Here is a 14,524-nt window from a genome sequence, read left to right as displayed (position 1 = left end):
TGGGTAACCTGAGTTTTCTCTCAGTCTTCACTGCAACTCGAACAGGTCAACATCTGAACTTGACACAGTAAATCTGGAGTCACAGCGGGATGGTGCTGAGCTGTAGCTAGACAGGTGATGGGAGGACAGGATGGATCCCACTGCTTGGGTCTTGACTAGACCTACACTGGACATCAAACATGACCTAATGGGCTGCTGAGTGTTGGCCTGGAGCTGCTGAGCACTCACAGGTAATGGTGAAGTGGGCCTTTCCCCGAAGATTATCAACACCTTGTCGTAACATATGAGACCTGATCAAACACTGATTTTCTTTTAGCTTATTTGAAGTCTGTTTCCCACCAGCACTAGTCCATGCAGTGATGCTAATGGCATCCACAGCTTTTGCTAATTTCTTAGAGAAGTCAAGCTAAAACCTTGTTTGTGCTTTCCCAGCTGCACACCTCTTAGCCATGACCTCACTTCCCAGTGTCTGTGACACTTTGCTCCTTAGAGAGCGAAGGTCACATCACTCGCAGGAGCAACGATGTGGCAGTCACAGCCCAGCCTCCATAGGCAGCTCTGTGGAGATGGATGGAGCTGCTGTAACATCTGCATTGTACCATTTGCGTACCCTTGTACGTAATGCATCAAACCTATATTACTTCATTAAGCGAAGGTAGGGATTAGCCTTCTCTAGAGTAGTAAGCATTCAAATTTTAAACTAAGAAAAATAGGATAGATCCAACATCAATATGCTTTGCTACTGCGTAACTATTCTCCTTTCATCTTCCCCTACCTTTGGGGATGACTCTCTCTCTCCCCTCGACACCTTGCTGGGAGGCCAGCTGGAGCTTCTAACCCTTCTCAAGAACTTTTCAGCTGAACGACTGTACAAATATTTTGTTCAGGAAACTCTCCTGAAAAACAAGGCTTAACTGTTCTGTTTCTCAGCTGGGTGACAGGGGTAATTACTGTGATAACTTCCCATTTCTCTTGGGTGTTATGATGAGAAACTCATTAGTTATTTGCTGAGTACCCTGAGCCAAGTTCTTGAATGAAAGAGCTGTAAGTATTATTTTAACAATATTTAGCACTTCAAAAGTTTTGGAAGCACTACCTAATTTTCCCAAATGTAAAACAGCTAAATCTGCAAGGTAATTTGTGTGCCACACCTCTTAGTCTTTTCAGCAGTCTTCACAATGTTCAGGAACTCACACGGTATGGGTGTATGCTTCCTCTGTGCTAATTATTCTTTTATTTTTTTAGCTTTTTCTCCCCATTTTTCCCTCCCTCCATCACACTTTCATATGTCATACTTTAGGACTCTAAGGTGGATCCAACAGACACAATAGCTGAGTCCTCACATTTAAAGGAAAATACTCTCCATCAGTGCACTCCTTCTCCTCCCCAGCAGCATGTGGCCCAACACCTCGCACAGACACTGACTGCTGTGAATTAAATCATCTTTGCAGAATGGTCACCACTCGACACCGTAAACTATTTCCCTCTATTCAATACACACCCACCCCATCTGCTTCTTTGGGATGCTTAGGAAGCAATAAAGCAGTTCGAGAAAAGAATCCTCAAATACCAAGTCAAAATACAGTGAAAGAAGCACCAAAGAACTGGCAAATGAAAACATCCTTTCTCCATGGCAATGCTTAGCGTTTCCCTTGATGCAGCAATAAAATATCCGAAGCTTCTCTGTTCCAAGCTAAAAAGAGGTGCCAATTATATAAACAGGTGATTACTGTCAGAATGGGCGATGTGAATGTTTTCTTGCAAAAAGGTAATAGCTGTTTTGTTTATGACTAACATCTGTTTTAAGTAAGTTTAATATATCATGGCTGTAACATGCCATATAGGATGGACAAGAGGAAAAAATAAGCAGGGGTTTAATAGCACATCTGTGGCTAGTTAGTTATGGTAAACTTCAGGTATGTGGTGATTTCAGCATATGTTCCTAAATATTTTCCCAGCAACTGGATCTAAGACAAAACCTGTTACAGTCTTTTGGGGAATAATTAATGCACCTAGTCACTTCAAACCACACCAAATTATGAAGAAATCTGCTTGATTTCACTGTAAAAAGCATTGATGAATGATCACCTCCAGAAATGAGACTCCAAGCCTGCAAAAAGTTTGGTAGAAATATCAGGAAAGCTCTGGCCCTGAGCAGCAACACTAATGATGGGACATAAAACACAAACAGAGGACTCCCAATCAGGGAGGTTTTGAGGCCAGAGAGAATTATAAAGACATAAAGCAGCAATAACTTGCACCGAGCAGAGCAGGACATCCCATTCACTTGTCACAGTGATGACACGCTGCAGTGCTGTTGCTGAAGAGCTGGCTGGCATGCAGCATGTCTCTGTGTTTTTCCTTTTCCCTTCCCTGTGCATTAATTCATCTGTATTTCCCCCCCTGGCCTGTCTTGCTCGTGTTCGTGTGTTTCTGTTTTCCACGATTTCTGTCCCTAATGGCCACTTGCAGGCGCTGGTCTTCATGTCCCAAGGAGCCGAGTCCTGGCGTTCCCTGCTTGCCTGGGCATGTGGACCTGCTCCACCATGTCCCACAGGATGCTGATCTGGACCTGACCGCTGTGACACAGGGGATGCCTCTACTGCTTGCTGGGTTCATGCAGCCCCACTGTGCTCCTGTTTGGATATCCACCTTAGCTGCACAAAGACACTGTTGGCTTTTGATCTGTGGTTTTTTTGCACTTCTCTTCTGTTACCCCATGATGACGCTCTGCCCCTTCACACTGTCAAGGGTCCTACATGGCAGGACAGTGCCTTTAGTGCTCTTTTCTCTTACACAAACTCCATCTGTATGCTTCTCACGCAGCCACATTTAGTTCTTTCAGCCTTTTTGAGGCTGAAACTCTAAACTCAAGAATGTCTGACTGTGGTCTCCTTCTCTGGAAAGAGCCAGGAGAGAGATATCTCTAGGTGGCCTCAGGACTGTAGGCTTTGCAGAGGAGCAATGCTCCATCAGTTGTGCACATTGACTCAAAAAGCAGAATTGCATTCCTGCCTGCTCTGCTTTCCTGCACTTTTACCCTTCTCCTGGCAGTCACAGTCTGCATTGCAGTACAACCTGAGACCACATCCCCACTGATCCAAGCACTGAGCAAAGGCAGAGTGAAGCAACATGTGCCCAAAGAGTTTGCTCTCTAACAGGCAGAGGGCAAGATGCAGCAGAAGCAAAGGGAGTCCCTGAAAGCTCTGCTGACACTGAGGAGCACAGCCCTCAGACTTCCCAAACCACAGACTAACAGCTCCATGTGTTACACCAGCCCTCTGGGCAATCCCGCTTGGACATGAATTGGGGCTAGCAGCCATCATTGGTCCTTAATTGTGAATCCAGCCCGAGACATCCCTGATGTTGCCTCAAAAATCATGTTTGCTTTCTGGTGCCCAGCTATGGAGCTATGTTCAGCTCAGATTTTCAGGTTTTCCTCTGTAACAGGAGAGCTAGAAGCACTGGCATTGTTTTCTTCTTTTAGGAGCTTTTGCTCTGTTTTTCAGCTTAAGGCCCTTTGACTTCGCTCAGGGGAAATCTTCACTGACTGCAGGACTCCAGACTAATCTGCAGAAGTGCCTCCTTCCAAGGGCTGCACCTCCCTTTGCAGTCCACAAAGTGTTCTCAGAAGAGCTGTAACAAAAATTAGCCCCAGGTGCAGAGAGGTAGACCCAAGGTGTGTTGTCCTCTGTGCTTTTATCATGTTCTCCACAGGCTGTGACCTCCTGAAGATTTAAAGATGTCTCTTCCCTTCACCTTGACATTATCAGTAAATGATCTAATTTCTTTCACTAAAGTGGTAGGTCTAGCCTGTCGCCCCCACCTCTTTCCATCCCCTAAAGCCAGCACAGCAACTTTCCCAACAGGGAGTCATGAGCTCCAGGAGCAAGGACCTGCTCTGTGTGATGCATCATGAGTATGCAACTGGGAGCAAAAGCTTTTGGCTCAGGAAGAAGGGATGTAAACAGGACTGTCTCCTACAACCAAGGAGAGCAAACAGCTCAGAGCTGCAGCCATGCAGATGAGAAAATCATCCTGGAAATTTTTTCATACAACACAGTGGAGACAGGTATTTGAAAAACTCAGAACTCCCAATTTGCCTGTTGGAGCCAAGATATTTAAATAATAAACCGTAACTTGTGTCAGCATGGCTTCCTTGATGGAAACCCTTGCTATTGTCACGCCCACATGAAGCTGCTCTGTGACAAGACCTAAACTTTCTGCTGTTTGACTGTGTCAGCTACGAGGCTTTACCATTGGAAAACGTGGGTGTATTCCAGCCAGCAAAGCCACGAAGAACTCCACATGTACCCTTCAGGGACAGGGTGTAAGGGGTCTTGGTGAAGGTCTCCCTGCTGCTGGTGGCATTGTCCTTGGTGGCTACATCATGTGTCAGCAGCTGCAGGCTCAGATCCTCACTGCTAGAAGACAAAAGGAGATGTCCGTAGAAAAGCAGGTCAATGACAATTACTCCCAGAGCCCTGCAAAACCAGGGCACCAGGAAACCTGTATGTAGTTCTAGGCTCTCCTACAGACTTCTCCTATGACCTTGGACTCATCGTGTAACTTTACTGCCCTTGTTTTCTCACTATTAACTAGAACACATATTGAATAGGACTCGATTTATGAACATGCGTAAAGCGCATTGATAGCCTGGGGTAAAAGTCAATTAAGACATGGTGAGCAACTGATGGGCCCAAGCAATTACTGAAGTAAATGATTCACAAACACACTCTTTTTGAGAATGTCATTAAACCAAAACAGATCTGCATATTATTCACCTGTTTCTAGAGGCTGAATAAATTATGGAGAGGGGAGAGGTGGGGAAGCAGGCAAGAAGCAATGCTTCAAAAATGCTTGAAAATCATGTTGAGGACAAGCCCTTTGGGCGCACGTCTGGGCGCCGGCAGGAACACCAAGTTTTGGAGGGGTCTCTTCTTGTCCCTCTCCATCCTTGATGGATCCCTTCTGCAGATTTTCCTTGTGCTGAGAAAGTTGATGCCGCTCATCTCAGATGAGCCGTGGGATCAGCTCAGATGCGGACAGAGAAGGGGCAGGAGGTGCCCGTCCAACTTTCGGGAGAAGACAACCCACCCCGCACAGCCCCCACCGCGGCGCTGCCCGCGGGGCCGCCCGGGCGGGCCGGGCCGGGCGGGCGGGGGCGCGGGGGGCGGGCGGTGCGTCCAGCCCGTCCCGCCCGGTCCCGCCCGGTCCCGCCCCGCCGCGGGCTCGGCGCCTCCCGGCTGCCGTGGCCGCTCAGCGCGGCGGCCCCCGCCGCCACCCCAGGGTCTGAGGGCGGCCGCCCGGAGAGGTGAGTCCGAGCAGGTCGGGGAGGGGGCGGTGGGCGGCTGGAGGAGGAGGAGAGGGGGAGGACGGCGGCGCTCGGAGGTGTCCCGGGGCGGGCGGCGATGCGCGGCAGCGAGGGGCACATCCCTCGGATTCCCATCGCTTTGCACCTGCTCGTTCTTCTCTTTCCCCCGCGACCCCCGTCTCTCTGCCGACATCCCCCCGGGAGCTCGCCCTGAGCAGAGAGGTTCCAGGGAAGTTAGTCGGTGCCGCTCGCTGGAGCCGCTCCCTTCCATTTACCGCTGTGGTCCCCTGCGCCCTGGACCGGGGCACCGGCTGCGGCTTGGGGCCGGCTCCCACCGACCCGCCAGGATGTGGCATCAGGGTCTGAAACAAGTGCCTCCCCTCCTGGTGTTTATCCGTACTCCGATATTTACACAGCAGTCAGAGGGATCTTTGGGGGTTTTCCCTTTTTGGTGGTTGTTTTAAAGCATGTTCTTTTGCAAAGGAGACAAAAACCCAGCTGTTCTGTCAGAAGGAGATCTGCGCTGTTATGTCATTTCATAATTGCCTCAGAATTGCAAATTATGGCCTTAGTCTGCCACTGGATCTGTGCCAAAGGACTCCTGCATCTATTAAGGATGGTGGTGTTTGTTTTGCTTCTTTCCCTTTCTTTTTTATTTGGTCTACAGTTGAGAATAATGGCTTTTTAATGGCACGGACCTTACATGTTAAGTTACTTCAGCCTATGTCTTTAAGTGAACTTACGATGTAAGTGTTCTAAGTAGTCAGTCTGATCCACACAGTCAAGCCATTAAATACTGGCTAGTGACAATGAGAATTGTGTCCTGCTGAAAAGTATTCAAATGCACTTCTTTGCGTGAGCTGAAGCAGTTTCTCATTGTTACTTCAGAAGTTCCGATTCTGCCTAGAAATGCTGTTGCTGTTTGTGGGTAACAGACACATGGAAAATAGCAACCTTTTAGCTTCAGACTAAGGAATATCAGATTAATGACAGAGAAGGGCTCTGCAGTTCAGAGATGCAGCCACTGCAAGAGCCTTAATTTGTGCCAGCACTCGATTTGTAATCACAGAGGCTAGATCTGCTGTACCCTACTATCCTCTTGCAGTTCTACCACTCACTGTGGTACCACTTGGAGAAAAAAAGTGTGGTCCTGCCAGCTATTCCTTTTTCCAAGGATGCTGAAGGCAGCAGGAGTCTGGAGGAAGTTGAAGCAAACTGCTGCTGTGGGGTAGAGAAGCTAGGCATGGTTGTGGCACTCAAGGCAGGATAGTCTCCTAAGCTGTGCTGTTGGGGCATATTAGAATATCAACTAAAATACCTATTTAGTCTCTCGTTTTGAAGGCTAGGCCCTTCTGCATCCTCTCTTCCTATGATGATGCTCAGTATTTCTTCATGCTGCAACATACATTTGCTAGCTCTTGGAAAAGATTGATCTTTCAGGGTCTGCCAGCCTGTGAGTATCGAGTGGCATGTTACAGTGCTATATTGTTCTTTAGATGGATAATTTCACTGGCCTCTTATGACCTAAAAACCACACAGAAAATAAACAAGGGCATATTGTTCAGTGAGAAGGATGCAGAAAGTTCTTCTACCTTAGCCGTTACTTAGGGAAACATTACTTTTAAGTGTTTCTCCTGATTGTCAGAGAAATGACATGGCACATGTGAGCTTGTTTTTTGCCAAGCAAATTCCGTTTGGAAGGTGAGGCATTTCTGAACTTCTTGGTCACTTTGGAACTAGTTACGAGTGCATAGCAAAGTCCTGCCCAAATCTTCCCTTCTAATTAATTTGGCCAGAGGCCATCTTAATTAACCTTGAGGGAGTTCAGGGGTGGGAGAGCTTGGTATGAAACAATTGTTCTCTTGTAATTTGCTGTTCACAATGTGTTGACCAATCCACGGGCTGCATCTCTAAAATCCTCTGGGTCTCTTGCTGAAGCCATTACATCAGTTTATTTGTTTTTCAACAGATGTTGTTTTCTACTTCTTGAGTGGAAAGGGTTATCTCACTTTCTGCAACCTTGCTATTGTGCTTTGTTTCAAGAGCCAGTGGACTTGGTCTTGCTGGGGAAACTTACTCACCAGTTCCAGCTATGAAGGAAGGAGTTGGTCAGCCTTTCAGCAGACGCGATGAGATTGTTAAGGTCTCTATGTGAACTGATGGCATCTTTTCGCATCTACCTAGAAATAACCCTCAGTTCTGGTATTGGCAGTGCCTGCAGGGAACAAAAAGCAGCAGCAGCCTCTTTGCCTAAGAGTATTACAGTTAGGATATTAATAGAACTTGTCAGCCATAACTTAGACCATCTCAAATGGTGGGGCAAGGGAAGGCGTTCTGAAATCTCAGCTAGTTGAGAAAAAGACAAAAGTTAAAGGCTGGGTTCTGCTTTTTGGAAGTGCTGAGGGGGCCCTGCAAGTCACCAAGAACGTGATGAAGGGGGAAGAATGAACAGCTCGTTTCTGAAATTTCAGGGTGGTCTGTCTTCCCCGATTGTGATGATGGCTGCTCACCTTGTTGGTCCAGGGGACTTATCTGTGCTCAGCAGCTGGGTCACCTTTCACCAGCCTGGGCTTACCTTACTGGTGGGGCAGCCCTGCCCAGCACGCACAGTGCCTCGACAGCACAGCACCGCTTGTGTGTAGGCTTCTCAAATATCTGTCTTATTTTTTTTATGCTAATGCATAAAAATGCTATTTTGGCATTTATTTTCTGGTAGAGCAAGGGGTTGGGGAGAGATCCTGCAGAGACTACTAGTCAGGACACACAGATCCAAGAAAGATCAAAGGCGTCTTAATACAGGAAGAAGCAGAGGGTCAAACCAGAAGAGAGGGCATTTGATTATACGTACAAGGGTAATATAGAAGGGATAACACACAGGAGAGGATGGTGGTGTCTGAAAATGAGTAAACAAACAGATGTGTAAGACTATGCTGAGAATTTATTTACTCCAGCAGACACAATCCTTATCTCTTTGAAAGAGGAGAAGACCACACCAACCTTGGAACGCCTCTGCTCCCAGCCACATCTGTGAGCTGGAGAAAGTGTTTGTTTACGGATCACTCCTCCATGAGTCCTGGCCTGACGGGCCGGCCTGTCCTGCTGTGATTAGTAGGATGCTAATGCGTGTAATCCTTTTGATCACAGAGCCCAGGCTCTATAAGTCATGTCACTGTCACCTCAAAGAAGTTCAGCTGTGTGATAGATCCCTTATTAAAAAATTGTGCTTTGAAAGATTTAATACAGTTATTATTGAGATCCTTTTTTCCCCCCCTTTTCTTTTTGGCTTGTACAGATGGAGAGCTTTTCTATTAAAAAAATACAAACAATAATACTTATCCATGTAGTCCTAGCGTGGGAGTAGCTTATTAGCACTCTGCCCATAGGTGTTTTAGGTGGGATGATTAGACCATAATATCCTAATTTTAAGATATGAGTGACAAATGTAATTCCCTGTGCTTTGTCTGACCAGACTGGATTTCTCCATACATAACTGTAAACAGCATGGAAACGTTCATCCGAGTCTTAAAATATATCCACTTCTGCAGTTCCTTTCAGGGATGGAAAGAGTTGACTAGTTACGCTTTGTTTAATAAATGTACTATTTTCTTCTCCTGTTGTGACAAACAAAAGCTGTCATTTGAGAAAATACACCATATGCTGCCAATTGGTGTAAGGACTGGTTATATCTGGAGCAGAGAGTAGCAGTGAGTACTCTTTTACAATTGCTCCTTCTCTGAAAAAAATCTGGACCAATTTCAGTGGAGTAATGTGCTGTTCTGTCATCAGTGGAAGCAAGCTGTTGACATTTTGAAAACCAGCTAATACAAACAGCGGTATCTGTGCATTCTTGGATGTATCCTCTCTCCCTGTTATGCCTTTGGATGCTTATGAGCCCCAGCGAATCAGTGTTCAGTTGGGGATGGATTGGTCCGTGAAATATTTAAAAATCAAACTTATTTTGGATACTGACTCCCATCCATGCACAGTCAGACATGTTTTTCAGCATTGTGTGAACCCAATACTCAAACACCCACATTAATTTAAAAAAAATAATCTAGCTCTCTACCATTTTTTCTTGGCAAATCTGAGAAAGCAAACTGTGAAATCTCCTAACAAATGGGGCTGGCAGCACCTGGAGAGTACTTGCTAAGGTCTCCCCCAGGAGATGCTCTGCACTCTCTCTCATGCTGTGGTAGTGGGTTTGCACATGTATGTGCATGGGTGAGATACAAGACAGGAATGACTACCTTCTGAGAGTTAAAGAAACTCTTAAGACTTGCTCCTCTCATCCTCCCCGCTTCCTAATTTTATTTGAGACACATCATATCATTAATTTATTCTCTGGCATGGTTCCTCAGTGATTTCTTTTTGCTCAAAGAATGCAAAGAGGATGTGAGCTGTAATTTTCACTGTCTGCGAATCTTTGTGTTAGAGAAAAAATGTGAACTCTCCTGCCCACAGGTAATGAGGGTTAAACTCAAAAATTCACAGATTTCTTTTTATATTCTTTGAGATGAATGGGAGAGACTGGCCTGGGAAGACATGCAGAGCCAGCATAAAGTTGGCTTATCTTCCAGAAGTGACTTTGGCACATCTTCCTTCCATGTAGAAATGATTATGCATTTAGAAGTAGCTGCTTTGAAGCCTTTAGTACAGTGTACTTTGACTGTAATGGGAACTTTCTTGAAGCTTTGCTTGGTGCATACCTGTGATCTGATATGAGTCCTTTGGTCAGGACCCTGTTCTGGTGCCTCCACTCAGCTCATCTGCTGCTTCTTCTCTGCTCAGAAACCTTCCTGAGCACTGGTGTGTCTCTTGTGTCTCAGGCTTCCTATCCCTCCCATCCCTGGAGGAGAGGAAAGTTTCTGTTCCTACCCCTGTGCCAGGCCTGCTTCCCCTTGGCACGCCCCTCACTCTTCCCTGCAATGCAGAGGATGTTGGGAAAGGGGATGCAAGGACAGTTTTAGTGGGGGAGGGGGAAAGCCACATTGTAATTCAGGTGATGTGGCTCTTTATAAGACTGGGAGACTTGTACATAAGAGTTCTGATTTTCGTGGTAATGTGTGGGGCACGCCAACAAAACAATAACTTTTTGGGGGGGAGAGAAAGGGGGAATATCAAAAAGTTTAGTTTCCATCCCACACCCTTGGTTCTGAGGGTAGGATCTGCTTCATCTGCACCATTTCTGATAGATCTTTGTTGAGGCTGTTCTTGAAAACCTGTGTTGATGGAGATTCACAGACTCCCAGCATAAACAGTGGATAACTATTGTTATGGCTAGACAGTTCCTCCTAATATCTAACCTAAATCTCCCTTGCTGCCTGCTAAGCCAGTCCCTTTGGTTTTCCACATCTGCAGTGAGAAGGACAAGATTGTCACTGCCTTTTAGCAGCCTGACATATTTAAAACTTATCATCTCTCATTCTCTCACCCTCATTCCTCTTCCCCCTTCTTTCAACTAAACAAGCTCACTTCTTGTACTCTCTTCTCTAAGGGTCACATTTGGCTAAGCTTTTTATCATTCCTGTGAGTAAGTGGCAGTGAGCAGCATCTTGCTTGAGGTAGGGCCCAAACTGGATATAGGGCTGAGAGGAGTAAAGAGCGTGACATGTGATGCTTCTCTTGATATGTCTCCAAGCATATTCAGCTGTGTGTACCAAGCCCTGCACTGCTCTTACCATAAAATTGTGGAATTGTTAAGGTTGGAAAAGGTCTGTAAGATCATTGAGTCAAATGATGTCTTCTGTCTTTGTAGCTCTAGCCCCAGAGCCCCAGCTGTACCGCTCCATTTCGTACTTTTGCATTGCATCCTTGTTCTTCAGCATGGTTTTTTACACCTGCCTCTATTGAATCTCAATCATTCATTTCAGACTGGGTCTCTAATTTATGAAGATTTTATTCTAATTGCAATCCCTGAAAATGCTCACAGCACTCCCTACATATTTGTAATTGTAATCTTCCTTCTAATTTACAAGTCATTAATGGAAATACCAAATAGAGCAAGACCCCAGGCACAGCCCTTATGTGTCTTTTCAGGTTGACATTGAATTTACTAACTATTCCTTGAGTACAGATTTGAAGCATTTGTATACCTGCCCAGAGTAAATTATACCTCAGTTGTATTCACCTGGTTTGCATATAAGACTATCACATGAACCCATCAAAAGCTTTCCTCATTCCAATGTGTGACTTCTACTGTTTTTTCTTCCGTAGTTACTCTGCTCCCAGCTCTGTCAAAGAAGAAAATTAAATAGATTAGACTTAATTTGTTCTTGACAAGTCTGTATTTTCTGTTTTCTCATGACTTTATCATGGGGGGGGGGTGCAGTTGCAGTGCAAGGTGGGAAGCAGGGAGAGGGAAATTTCCTGGATTGCACACCTGCTCCCTCCTGCTCCAGGATAAATCAACACGTGTTATAAGCATTTACAAGTGGATTGAATAATAATTTGTCTGATTTGGTATCAAAGCAAGGCTGTTTGGTCTATGATACCCCAGATCTGTCTCCTTCCCCCTTTTGTTTGAAGTTAGATAATATGTTTGCCCTTCACCCATCCTTTGAGAATTTCTAGAAGGGTTTTTTTTCACTGATGGCTTGGAGGCAGCCCTGGCTAATTCCCTACTCCTTCCTTACTCCTAGCCTATGCTTAATTAAGCCCCACCGAATCAAATACATCCAACTTGCATTAATATTCTCTAATCTCTTTCTCCTCTGTTCTAGAGAATCTTTGCGTTAAATATCTAACATTTAATCATAGTGAACATCATTGTTGAAGGCTCTTCAAGCACATGAATTTTATCTTTCCCGATGGAGCGTGTCTCTGCAAGTCAGTGGATGTGGTGGTGGCTGTTTCCACAGCAGAGGGCAGGGGCATGGCACAGCAGCACATCAGCCTGCCATTTATGGTCCTATCTGACTTTATTGTCCCAAAAAGATGAAATTAGCAAGGTAAAAGCCTCGTTTAATGTGTTTTTGATAAGCTGTCTTATCTGCACACATGCAAAACCAGAGTGAGAAAACAGGAGCAATTAAAATGGCCAAAGCCTTAGATATTCTCCTGGGATGTAGCTCAGGGTTATATTTAGATGGAGCAAGTAGCACCATCTAGTATTAAAACTTCAACTACAAGAACCTGTTTTCCATTGCTGTAGTCTGTCAGGCTTTTATCATTTGATCTGAGACTTTCAGGTTGTGTGTCTCTCTCAGGATAAGTTTATTTTAATATTGTCAGCTAAACCAATGCAACTATTTCCAAGAAAAACTAGGGGGGAGGAGAGAAGGAATGTTGTTTTGCCCACATTAAAAAGGGGAAAGAAGATAAATCCTCCAGCTTTTTGATTGAGAGCTGCTGTGCCATCGTGTTCAGGAGTAGCATCTGTGGTGACAAGGCTTGGAGACATCTGCGCATGTCCTCGGCAGACTCATCTCTGTTTCCGGCTACTCCATTTTCCAAAGACTTTTCCCTCTGATACATCAGCACCCCCCAGCCTCTGGTGCTGAGCAGCCCCCTCTTGACCCAGCCCTGTGCAGAGATGGTGCTCATGCCGTAAACTGCTGCAGGGGACGTGCCAACAGAGCATGTGCTGCTGGAGGGGGATTATCCCTGCAAAGATGGCTCTTGCTTCTTGCAAGAACAGGTGAGATGGGATCTCAAATCTGGGAGCAGAGAGCCGGCACAGAGGTAATTCTGCTGGAAATATAGACAGGACAGAAGGTGTTCATCAGGAGGGGAAGGAAGAATGGGGGGTGATGGAAGCAAACAGACGACTGGCCAGGAGAAGCTGTAAGGGGTGCAGGAGGGTGGGATGGGCTGGCTGGCACAGTGGTGGGCTGTGTGGGAAGTGTGGCTGAACTGGTGGAACCAGAAGACAGGAAGACAAGGAAGGGTTGCTGGAGGGATAGCAAGAAGGACAGATGGGCAATGGGAAGAGGGAAATGAAAGCACTAGGGTGCATGGTGGTTAGAAGTTAACAGGGGTGGGGGGGATATTGGGCTGCCTGGACAAAAGGGTTGATGTTGGATTAGATGGGCAGAGGAATGGAAGAAGGCACAGTAGACAAATTACTGCAACCAGTTCTTTTGCTTATCCCATGTTTTCATTGCGTGGACAGCTGATTTGCCACACTTGGGTTGATATGCAGAGCTACTAGGTTCTTGCAGCAGTTGCTTTGAACGTACCCAGTTCACTTTTAAAGCTAAGTCTTTCTTTTAAAAATCAGGTTGTAGGCACTTCAGAGAGGGTGCCTAGAATGGAGGGAATTGTTTTCGCTTTAGTCTGTCTGTATGAATACTTCTGTCTGGCACATGTCTGATATGAAATGGGAATAATGTCACCCAGACGTGAGTGAAGATAAACTAGTTTAATGTGTGACCCATCTAGATAATATGCTTTGTAATTTAGATGCCTGTTAGTAACTCTATCTTCAGAACAGTGTTTGGATAACTGCTGTAGATAAAACCTGGGAAGACTAGCATCACCTAGTCTGCACATCAACCGGGACAGGAGTCCTGCAGAATTCAGTAGCCTCAAGTCATGTAATTACAGACTGCAGCAAATTGTGTGTCCATGTGGGGTGCCTTGATTTTGGCAATTCTTGCTGCTGTAGGCATAATTCTGCAATATGAATCATGTTTGTTCTATGTTTTCTATTAAAAAAATCAAGTAGCAGAGAGCTGAAGAGATGTTACAGAGGGCAGCCAGGGCCAAATTCTCTGTCACTTCTGGTCTCCCAGACCAATATGTGGCTGCTGTGCCAGGATGCTCTCTGGAACTTGGGCTAAAGAAAGGAGCCTGCCAATGGGCTGTTTGGAGCACCATGAAGGGAGGGTTCAACAGCGTGCAAGCTATTTCAGAGCATGGAGGTAAGAACTGCTCCTGCCACTGCTGCAGGTGTTAGCATTCATCATTGCTAGCACTGGTTACCATACAGATGGCAGTGGTACCCTCCCAAAATAATAAGGCTTGGGAACCCCTGCCACTGAAAAGAACTACAGACAAATGCAGATCATCAATAGAAACCCGTGTGTTTTCCCCACTGAGAATGAGCTCCAAAAGCAGCTCAGAGGAAACTCTAGCACCAGATTTCTTCAGGGTGTTTTTCAGGAGTGCTTTGGGCTTTTCTCAGTGCCAGAGATGAGATCCTCACTCTTGGACGGAGCACCCCAAGACGAGGTGCTCTGATGACGTTTCCATCTGCTGGTCCCATTGTGT

General features: G+C 45.8%; 1 protein-coding gene across 5 annotated transcripts in view; it reads left to right on the top strand.

Moving 5' to 3' along the window:
* Positions 1-14,524, top strand: part of KIAA1462 (KIAA1462 ortholog) — a 60,399-nt gene that overhangs the window by 26,490 nt on the left and 19,385 nt on the right. For 2 of the 5 annotated variants that reach the window (XM_017820267.1, XM_017820263.1), the window contains exon 1: positions 5,234-5,314. The exons of 2 other annotated variants lie outside the window; for them this stretch is intronic. The gene's annotated coding sequence lies outside the window, so the exon portion shown is untranslated. Of the gene's footprint in view, positions 1-5,233; positions 5,315-14,524 lie in introns of those variants that run through there. One more of the 5 variants, XM_017820265.1, reaches the window with a different exon arrangement.

This window comes from Lepidothrix coronata, unplaced genomic scaffold, assembly GCF_001604755.1.
Source record: "Lepidothrix coronata isolate B3197 unplaced genomic scaffold, Lepidothrix_coronata-1.0 Scaffold80, whole genome shotgun sequence".
NCBI classification, from domain to species: Eukaryota; Metazoa; Chordata; class Aves; order Passeriformes; family Pipridae; genus Lepidothrix; species Lepidothrix coronata.
Note: the sequence above shows the minus strand (reverse complement) of the source record. Positions and strands in the feature narration are given on the sequence as shown.